Below are 12,133 nucleotides of genomic sequence, written 5' to 3' on the forward strand. Positions count from 1 at the left end.
AAATAATTATTAATAAATAATCATTTTTTCTAACAGTTCTTTTAAAAATTAATTTAAGATAACTTTCAAGATTTTTAATCTCTATTTTTTTTGTACGACATTTTTTTTTTGCTGATATTACTGTTATAAGAACTAGTTGATGATACGGGCTACACTGACCCTCCCAAATGCACTCGTAAATTTTGAATGTTCGGAATACGCCAATAACATAAGTTGGAATCATGACTGAGTCCTAAGGGAGGAGGGTGGTACAATTACTGACCACTATACAACGCCTACTGTAGAAGACACGCCCCATCATCAGGAGAGGGGGGGGGGGTGTAAACTTTTTGTAACCAAAAAGGCGGGTAAGATCTACAACCATATGGAAGCATCTCATCCCCATCTGTGAGGTAAGCCCTTGGGAATATAAGAATTAATTAAGATAATCTAAATTCATTTTTATTAATTTTACATATAAACCACTAATACTACTTTACTCTCAAAAGCAATTGCATGTTTGTGTACAGTCATCCAATATCGAACTTACTAATCATTTCAAGACCGAAAAGAGATTAATTAATTTCTTTTAACACCAAATCATTTTTAATTCTTAATACCAAGAATTAATGTCTTCATAATTTTTAATGAATGCCAAATGTTTCCAACTTCTGAACAATTAATAATGATAAGTGCGAGAATAGATATTTAAACCACTTTTCAAGAAGAATGAGTTTCATTAATTATGTATCCTTTTCCTTACTTCCTCCTGTTTTCCAAAGCTCTTAAAAGCTCTTTAAGAATTCCATCCGATTAATCCGATTAACTAATCCATTAAAGTGGAAAGCTTAGAGGGGAGAATAATAATAGTAACATCAAGCTTATTAAATACCTCAAAGGAGATTTAGTAGCTTTATGTGTCACAGCAGAATGCATTTGTTAACATGAAAGAGTGAAGGAGATTACACTATTACTCTCTGGGGGCTCATTTAGACCCAGTTTTTTTACAACATAATCCACTTACTAAAATTAAAATTTAAAAGCGGCAATTTATTAATTTATTTTTATAACACTTTAATACTTATAAGCTTGATGCTAGTTGTAAATAATGCGATGAGAAATATATATTGCAAATATTATTCAAAGCATCACTGCAGAGAGGATTGATGGACCTACAGCTAAAACTTTTGGTTTACGGTTATTTCTTAAGTATTCATTAAAGAACCTTGATTAGATTTATAGTTAAAGTTTTATTAAAATTTTGTTTCTCTTTGATACCTTCATTGATAAAGACCCCATTTTTACGTCACTTTAACATTACCAGTGCCGGCGTCTTTGTATGGGGTAGCGCATCTTCCCCGTGATCTGAGCGTCCCGGGCTCGAATCTCGGTCCGGGCATGGTTGTTCTTCATCTGTGTTCTATCTGTGATGTGCGTGAATGTGTCCCCCTGTAAAAAAGGGGTTGTGCAAGCGAATGTGTGAGTTTCATCTTCATATGAGCTAAAAGTCAGACTTCTGCCCTCGGGTGCTCAGGGGTCTTTACCCTCAGATGCTAATGCACCCCCTTTCAGTGGTAACGCGGACACGACATCATCATCAACAATATTGCGAGTACTTAAAGGCCCCAGTCGCCAGTTCAATGAAACTATGGTACGCGACAGATGTGCCTCAATATCATTGTGAATTCGTTACATCTTTTGTTAAGTACGATCGATTGAATACCCGAGACGAGTGATCTGTTTTTTAAAGACGCTCGTCCAGTTACAAAGAGGGGCTCTGTCCGTGCATGCAATTGGTTAATAACCATAAACTAAGTGGCGTATTCTTTTAAATATCAAACCTTTAAGAACATGGTTTGTAATTGTAATTTCTGAGAGAGGAAGAGGGTAAGGATTTTTTTTAGCTTTGAAATCAGTCATTCCTCTATCTGAAATTCTTAAGCTGGAATGACCTTAGAAATGAAAGAGTTAAAGCATGAAAAGAAAGGTTTTCTGTGGTGCCGATTTTTGCTCAAATGAAAAGATTAAGTTAATTCTAACTAAACCTGAAAAAAAAAAATGTAGTTTCCAGCACATGTCTGTGATAAATTAAATAATCATTAAAACATGATATTTTCTAGAAAGAAAAGATTTCTGAAAACTTTTAAAATATCTCTATTAGTAATCCAATAATTTTGTACTATTTACGGTTATACATTATACACCCACTTGGATGAGTTTGGTTTGGTTTGATTATATTAACGACCCGTTTGAAGCAACACTAGGGCTATTTTGGGACGGACCTCGTAATTTGTAACCGCGGTCAGATGACGAGGACGACATCTGAACTGGCACCCCCCTCTCCACACCAGCGGGAGGACGTTTGGTCATGACGGATTTAACGTGCAACAGACCCCCTTACACGACGGTTCTTCGGTGGAATCGGGTCACGAACCTGAAACCCTCAGGTTCCGAAGCCGAGACTTTACAACCAGGCCACCGCGGCCCCCCACTTGGATGAGAACTTATCTTTTTGAGCTATTATTAAATGAATTAGATGACATCGCACAATCCTAATAAAACATTTGCGGACCAATTGCGGATCGACATATGGTCCTAACAAATTGAAAGTTTATCAGGTCGATGCATATTGTGAATCATTGGTGGTGTCAAGTCTTCGAACTTATATGCGCCTGCACCGGATCCCACGTTTTCTAAAGTTTAATGAGCAATAACTGACTTTTAGATATTAGAAAATGTAAGCTAAAACCCTATTTAACATGTTGAAAGAATTGAAATCGTGACCCCGTTTAATTAGCTTTCAGATAGCTGATTTTGGCTTTTTCTCACGTTTTGGCAACAATTCATGTTTTTATTTGTTCTTTTTCCTAAGAAACATTAAAAAAGCATTTTTGAATTGAGATGGCAGCAACCTTTTTAATGGCAAATTTTCCAAAAGTATTTACTTGAAACTGCGAAAAAATCTGTTTTTGCTGTTAACGAACAAGGATAAATATATTAATAAGACTGCATTACATAATCAACCAGTTTTTGCTTTCTTTTATGATAGCGGCGGATTTTGACTCACGTAAACTTAAATTGTAATCGAGGTTAATCCCCACTGGTATCGCAGCGTTATGAATTGATTTTCCGAAGTGAGCATGCATTATTTGAAAAGCTTTCAAAGAGTATGTTAAAGTAGCAGAAGCAATCATTCATTTAAGCATCTATGCATTACATTTTGATATCAATTGCAATGCACTTGATTAAGTAGTTTGGGAATTTAATTTCAACAATATAATTATGTGACATTTTAGAGACAAAATGATCACAGCAGCTTTTAAATTAAAAAGTGCTGACTTTCATATTATAGTAACCCCAATGTCATAATACACTTATATCATTCTCATGACAATTAACTTTATCATAATTGTCATGAAAGACTGTTAATGTTTAGTTTATTAAAAAAATCATAAATCTAGAGCGTAAAATTCTGTTCCATGTTTAGAAAATCAGATAATTTAAAAATTGCAATAATTTATTGCAGAACACTAAATGGTGAATTTTCTAAAAGAAAGCAATTTATTTTTATGTATTTATGAAATAGTTAATACTTTAATAGTTAATACTTAATAGCATACTTTAATGATTAGAACCTTATTGTATATTTTGCAATTAAATTTTAAAATGTAAATGATAACTCAATTTATTAAAAGAATGAAGAAAAATCCTTTTAACTAATATATAAATGCGAGTATTTCAAGGATTTCATTTAATTATTTTTAAAATAATGGCACTCTTAGAAGCTGGGGAGTGTCAATTGTGTATTATGCAGTTTTATCCGGAAAAGTGTAGGCGATTTCATTAGAATAAATATCGAAATTCAACTCTTGGATTTCAAATGAATACTGCATACAAGGAATTTTCCACTGGAGACATTGATGCCCTACTTTGAACAACCATATGGAGGACTATTCAATAGAAATTTAAAAACATTTTTATCGGATTCAATGATACAGAGATGGTGTATAAAAATATGGCACTTTCTGTCTTAAAATATTTTTATCAGATGAATGTAGGTAGTAGAATTTATTCATGGTTTTTGTTACTTATGGCACTTGTCATAGACGAGCCCGCTGACGAAGTCAGCGATTAAGCCGAATTAGTATAGTAGCTTTTGTGGGTAAAGGCCTCTGAAACCCCGAGGGCAAAAGTCTTCTAGCTCATATGACGATGACACTCACACACTCGCTTCACAACCCTTTTTACGGGGGGGGGGGGTTCACACACCTCATAGATAGAACAAAAGGAAAAGAACAACCATGCCCAAAACAGGACTCGAACCCGGGACTCAAGACGCGCTACTTCTAGACCAGGACGCAGGATTTTTTTTTTTTTTTTTTTTTTTTTTTTTTTTTTTTTTTTTTTTTTTTACTCACAGCATATATAATGCTGATAATAAGTCTGAAATTTACGGACATTTTCATGAATGACATACATTTTCGATAAATTAAGCACAATATTTCAGAAAATATATGTTTAAAGCACAAATAGCAGGATTCCTTTCATATTCTCTTAAAATATAATGATAGAAATTGCTAGATTGAAATGCATATATTACAAATTATAGAAAATCCAGAGATAAGCATTCACACTGCTTATTTAACTCTAAAACACGTTGCTGTTACTAATAACTTATCTTACAAATTCCGTTTAGCTTGGTAATTTATAAAATTGGTAAATTATAAAATACTATTTCGATTAAATATTTTACTGAAATTTTCTGCAATAAATGGGTTTTAAATAAAATATCGGTACAGGTAAAAGATTGAAAAAAAATTCAATCATTAGTAATAATAGTTTGTTTTTTTAACAAATGCTGAGGCATTTTCATTTAGCAAGTAAACAATTAAGGAACAAACGTTTGGTTAAAATCATTAACATTTATCCCTTAAAAAGGATAATAAAGGTGATTTCTTGTTTATTTCAGCAAATTCCTTTACTTTCGAAATAACTATTATTTATTATGAATTGTTATTTTATCTCACATTATTGAGTAGCAACCATTAGGTGAATGTCAGTTTACAAGAACATCATTTACAAAACCAAATAAAATATTAGAAAATGAAAAAATGAATTTGAATGCTCATATACTACTTTGACAATGATTTAAACTGTTATTTATTTCATATGCACAATTTCTGTTCATTTCTAGAATTTGCTCTACAAGTATGTAGAATCGGCAGAGGCATATATCATCATGAAACGCTACATTTTAAAAATGACAGTTATACTCTAGAATAGAGCTCCAAAATTTTGCAAAGAAGTGCATAACGTAGTACATTGGAGCTCTTTCTACTTATCAAAAAGTGGAAGCTGAAACATTTTCCCTCATAAAAGTTACATCGTAGACCCTTTCAGAAGACCATTTTCCGCCACATCCTCCAATAAAAAAGAAGATATAAAAAATGATCTGAGGAAAATGTCTATACCTAAGACCATGGCGTAGGTTGAGAATGTTCAACAATTTTTCATCCACCTATTCCAGTCAAAAATCACAATAAAGACCTATAACCGAACATACTATTGCGAGCGTTGGAGAAATGAAAATAAAATGTCTGATATTCTCTAAGAAATTCGGTAATAGCTGGCTAAAGATTTACAATAGTCCAAGGAAATGAGATTTACGAGCAATTTTCTCTAAAATGGTTCAGCTACTTACAGAATTGATTTATTAAAGAAGTTAAGCAAAGAACACTTAAAGGTCGAAGTTTATATAATAAGCGTCCAATAAATTCAAATAATTTAATAATTTTTAACATCAAGTTTTTCTGTTATGAGATTGCATGTGTTTTCGTTTAAGCCTGAAACCTATTGTTTTTATAAATTTTATCAATACTTTAATTAAATAACAAATGTCTTAGATACTGATAAGATATGAATTTTTATTTCATGAAGTAACTGGAAAATCTATGCAATAACTTAGTTTCTCATTTTATGGCAGCACAAGCAACAATAATATCTTAAGTCATAAAACTAATAAAAAGGGTAATGTTTATCCTAAATGAAATTAAAGTACACCACATTTTTATTCCATATATTTAAACTATTCTTGTTTGGTTAAAATAATAAATAAATTGTAAAATGAGTAATTCACTTTTTAATTATAATTTTTGGTATGAAAAAAAATTACTCTAAAAATAATATCTTAACTTTTTAGAAAATCGGAAGTATTTAATCTTTAATTCAAAAAATCGATAACAAAGTTTGGAGAATCATTCATACTGGAATGAATGTAACTTAAATATAGAAAATAAGGTATTAGTATAAGATATCAAACCACAAACAGAATTTTAAAAAAACTAAATAAATAACAAACGTGACTAATCTTAATATATACAGGAACTTTAAATTTCGATAATTTACTGTAAATTTTAATATAAAAAATGTTGATATATTATGCATATTTTTTTTTAAAAAAATACGACAGTATGCATCTACATTTTGAGTATTTTATAATAATTCGAGTATTTTTATATTTTTTATAAGTATTTTTTTACTGAAGGTATTGATTTTAAAAATATATTATATATGGAAATGTCATATCGTCATAATACAAATATGAGGAAAGAGTGAATTTTAGTATACTAGAAAAATGCAACAGTAACTTGATAAATATGCAAAGAAGAGTTCTTCAGAGTTTAATTTTTTAAAATAAATAGGGCATAAATTAAAGTTTAATATTTCATAAAGTTATTTTAACAATTCGTTCTGAAAATATTAAAATTTTCAAATATGTTTTACAGTAAAACTATTTTTTTTTTCCTTAAGAAAAATAGTCTTATAACATAAGACAATATTTCTTCAATGATAAGTTAAAGCAAAGAATTAATAATAGATTTATAAAATATGTTATATAAACTATTAAGCAATTCTTAGTGATTTTGAATTTCTCATGTAAGTTCTCTTTTTTTTATTACACTTCGTTATTTTTATTCATTAAGCTTCCAACTCTCAACACTTTGAAAAGTGGCTTTGTCTGCAAAATAATATGGGGAATGCCAAACGTCTCAATTTTTCAAAACTGCTAATTATATTATAAATCATCTATTATCAAATAAATTATTTTATTGATTTTTTGTTGCTTTTAGTTAACATTTAGACAATGCATGGATGAATATTTAAAGTTTATAAAAGCATTTAAACTAGAAATTTTTATCTTCTTGAATAAGCAGTCCTATTGAAATAAATAATTAAAAAAATCCTGTAGATCTTTTTTGTTTGATTTTATATTCAAAACAATATAAGACGGTTTCGGAACTATTCAAATAGAATTTCCAATTTAAAAGTCTTCACAAACTATGAAAACTTGACTAATTAAATGATGGCAATTGTTTGTTCTAGGAGACGGTGTCTCAGAGTTTTTATTTAGGAAGTAATTATTCGATTGTCTTTCATAGCTTTGTTGAAACTTTGGCAAATGAAAAGAATGAAGCGACATAAACAAATATCGAGAGACATTGAAAAATCTACAAATCTCATCATTTAAATAGACTCAATAATTAACTAAAGGAAGAAGTTCTTTGACTGCAAAAAAAGAGAAGTAAAAATAAAATGAACATGTTCGAGCATGATAAATTGCTGAAAGAAACCAAACAAAAGAATTATGTTAGTAGTTTAATTTTCGATCTGTGAGGATATTAATTATACTTTATTAGTATATCATGGTATTTCTTTTTATTCATCAATTAATTATTTGGTTGATTTCAGCTAAAATCAGCTTTTGAGAAAAACGATTTTCGAACAAGAGTATTAATAATAATTAAGTTACATCACTTATAATAATCAGATTAATAGATTAAGGCTTGGAATTAATCTGTCAAAGAACTTATAATTCACTGGAGAATAATTCGATCCTAATTTAATATTCTTCCTAACTTCGGGATGTAAGCATTAAATTGAATCATACTAATCAGGAAAATGCATGATTAAAATTGGTAATTGCATGTCAGATCTGAAATTTCATCGAATAAGACTGAAACTGTTATTCAACTCAAATAAGAAGTGTAATTGGACATTGTTAATGATAATTTAATTTTTAGTCATTAACAAATGTTAAACGTTATGCCAGATTATCAAATTAGACAAGTTGTCTTTAAATTTCTAAATTAATTGATAATATGTTATTCTCTCATATAGAGAAATAACTTTTTTCCTGATTAAAATAATAATATATAACAATATAAGATAATTTTAAGATAAAAAGTTAATTTATCAATGGTTCACTGAAATAATATTTTATTTATCAACCTGAATTTAATGTTAGCATTTATAAATAAATTTAAAAATAAACATTATTTTAATGTAGTTTTACTAATAGATAATTGGGATAATTTTTGTATAATTATCCCAATCACCCTGAAAAATATTTTTTGTCTTAGCTGCAATTTCTAAACATGATAAATTTTTATTGTTTTCCCTTTTTTAATGATTCAAAATAGAATTAGGAGTTAGGACATGATTTAGGATTCAGATTTCGGAAATGAAATGTAGAGACATACAATTATTTTTTTTACAATGGAAAAAAAGAATCTGCAAAAATAATTTTGAATTTTGCAGTTATTTAATATTTCTTCTTTTACTATGATGGTTTCCTCTTAAATAAATGAAAGAAAACTTTCCCTCTGATTTGTTTTCATATTAAAATTGGTGTGGCTTCTAAAGGAAGAAATTTTCTATTCATTTTAAACAATTTTTTCAAGTTCAAAAGTCTTTAAAAGCCACAACAACCAGATTAGTTGATAGTAATTGATTGTCCTTGTTGTTGACATCTCTTAGTTTTTAATTCGGAAGTGATTAGTCACTCGCCCTTTAAAACATCGATGAAAGCCTAGCAAGTGAAAAGAACGAGAAGCGACATCAATAAATAGATTCGTAGACATTGAAAAATCTACGAATCTCGCCATTTAATTAAGCCGAAGAATTACGCAGAGAAAGAACTCTCTTGACAGTAGGAAAACGAGGTAAAAATAAAGTGCATGTTTGCACTTGATTAATTGCAGAAGCAAGCAAAACAAAGTGTGAAAATTGCGATTCTAACGTTATCTCAGATCTGTTGGTAAATTAATAAACTGTTAGACAAGCTAAGATAATTTCTGTTTTACATTTTTCCAACAAGTACTTCGGCAGATTTATGCTAAAATCGTTTGATATCAAATATTGTGACTCGAACTGACAAGATTTCTAATGATAAGTAAATGATGTCACATACGATAATCAAAATCCTAAATGAAGACACAGAAATACGCTTTCAGAGACTTTTAGTGTAATGGAAATAATCCAGTATTTATTCAATATTTTTCCGAGCTACCGGTGAAAAAAGAAAGATAAGAAAAATGTATTATTAACATAGCTAATTACACTTTAGATTTCAAACTTGACTGATTTGAGAAATTGAAGAATATTATTAGTATGATCAATAAAATAAGGGGAAATAAAATAAAGCATTTAACAATTAATTAACATTTGATAAAGTAACGCATTTAATGATTAATTAACATTTGATAAAATAACGCATTTAATGATTAATTAACATTTAATAAAATATAACTTTTCATGTTTAACTGACATTTAATTAAATAAAACTTTTATTGTTTAATTAACATTTAATGCTTAATTAGCATTAAAACATTTATTAGCATTTATTGATCAAATATAAATAATAACAATAACATTATTTAATAAACAATTGAGATATTTGAACAATACATTTTTCATAAAGATTAAGTCATATTTTATAGCATTCTCTTTCCTATAGTGAAACAATACTGATGACTGAATAAGAATTTATATTCCGAGAAAGGCCCATGTCTTTTTATTCCTTTAATTCAAGAATTCCTAAGTGTCTGTCTTCCAATGGGGAAAAACAATTTTCATTGGGCTATGAACAATTGATACCTTGTATTTTATGGATTATCCTCAGTAAAAACATCACATTAAAGTGAAGTACGTATGAGGGATCCAGAATATTGAATGGATTGAGATCCGGGTTGCAGAGAGAATATTCTACTTCGAAATCAACATGGCCAAAATTTATAAGGAAAAAATGGATGGCTATAATATAATCTGGCTTAAATCATTTTTCAGACTAAAGAGAAAGTAATTTTAACTTATAGTATAACATTAAAATAGTTAGTTAATTAGAATAGAGTTATAACATTAAAAGTAAACATGATTCTCAAACCTTGAATTTCTTAAAAATTAATTTTAACGAAATTAATATGATCTATTATTATTCTATACAGCATTTTTTTTTTAATTTTTAGTATTTATATGAAATATGCATTCAATCACAGATTATGCATAGTTTATTTACTTTTTACAATATTTTAATGATATCTAGCTTGGATTTATATCTTTATTTTCAAAACATTCTTATTTTAAATTAATTATTTCAGAAATTTTAGTCCATTTATTTTTTTATTTTCCCTATAAACCTTAGTTTTCCCTTAGAATCACATATTTCTGTTAAGAGTTATAAAATTATTAGCAAAATAAAAAAACAACAACAATATAGCAACTTTTGATGCTTTCAATATAACTCAATCAGAAGAAGATGAACAGAGGAGTTTCAAACCCCAGCACTCAAACAGATTATGGGAAAAGAAAACTTCCCCCATAATTTGAGGTAGTTAAATCCATTAGCAGTTGTCTTTAAGGTCCTCTTTTATACATCACATCCGGAATTCTGAACATTCTTATGGTTTACAGAATAGTTCTGGTTGTGATGATATGAGGTCTTGGAGTATACCATTCGCTTTTATTGGTCTTTGATACATTATCAAGGAATGACAAAACTTCAACAATTGTCTGTGAGAAAAGCTTTAATTAAATGATTATCTATCGAAGAAGAATGAGTAAAATCAGATAGCGAATCAGATCAATCAGAATCAGATAAGGATGACTTCTGTGATCAGACTTATAAGCTTTTAAAAATCTTTCGTCTTTCATAATATAGCATATAATGAACAGCAAATTTAATACTTCCTAGTCATTTATTTTAATTTTTAAATTATAAATTTACAAAATAATTGTAATATAAACAATTGAAGTTAATTATACATTTACAATATTTTAATGATATCTAGCTTGGATATAAAAAATTTATGAAACAAAAATTTTAAATCAGGACGCTAATAATTGCAAATGCATCTGTGTGGATATCCTCTGTGATTGTTTAGATTAATTTTTTATCACCTAATAATTATAATTATATAAGCTTAAACAGATTAATCATAATATCGCTTGTCTAATATGCTATGGATAAAAATTTGTGTGAAATTAAAATAAAGTTTAGTTCTTGCACACAGTTATAATATCAAACGAAGGTTAAAATCCATAAACCAAAATTCTTATCAAAAGAAACAAATTTTTACCAGCTAAATATGAGCACAATAGTTCTTTTCCGAAGTCCTTGAGCTCTGAAAAGTTCTTTTGTTGCTTCCTTCTGTGTTTTGGGTTCATTTTTGTGCTCTCGTAAGCTTCTCTCCAAAACAAATTTCCTCTGGAACAATGAAGAAAAATATTTTTAGTTTTATGGAAAAAGAAAAACAAACAATCAAACTTTTTAATATAAGCTCCAAAAACTTATTTTTCAGTTATTAAACTATGTTAAGTTTAAGATAAAACATAGACATGTGCAATAAATATTCTAAAAAGTTTTTAAACTTAGATCTATGGAACATTCTGCATAAATTAGGCATTTTTGAATTTAGAAAGAAGAGATGAATTAAACACCTAAATGAATGAAATTCCAGGAATGAGTTTAAACATTAGCATTTGGTAGTCAGCAAAATTTTTACTTAGGAATTTCATCTGGTCCCAAATGATACTTAAATAGATTTTAATTACGTACTTGATTTAAAAACCAGGTATTTCAAATAGATCAAATGATATTCGAATTTGATGTTAAGACTAAAATAATAATAACTAATCTATTTAATTATCAAAAATGTATTATTAAAAAGGCTGGATATTATTTGAAAATGTAATGAGTTTCGAAACATATTGCAAAAGAAAAATTAGCCTCCGTAAGGAATCTAACCCTTTGAGCATAATTAATTTCAATCGAATTGCTTAAAATCTTCTCTTAATAGAAATGAAAATATAATTTCGA

At 28.6% G+C, this 12,133-nt stretch overlaps 1 long non-coding RNA gene across 1 annotated transcript in view; it reads right to left on the reverse strand.

Annotated features, from left to right (window-relative positions):
• LOC129963860 (uncharacterized) overlaps nucleotides 1-12,133 on the reverse strand; it is a 67,418-nt gene that overhangs the window by 791 nt on the left and 54,494 nt on the right. The window contains exon 4 of the long non-coding RNA XR_008784036.1: nucleotides 11,394-11,521. This is a non-coding gene — a long non-coding RNA (uncharacterized LOC129963860). The remainder of the gene's footprint in view (nucleotides 1-11,393; nucleotides 11,522-12,133) is intronic.

Source organism: Argiope bruennichi, chromosome 3, assembly GCF_947563725.1.
Source record: "Argiope bruennichi chromosome 3, qqArgBrue1.1, whole genome shotgun sequence".
In the NCBI taxonomy this organism is placed as follows: Eukaryota; Metazoa; Arthropoda; class Arachnida; order Araneae; family Araneidae; genus Argiope; species Argiope bruennichi.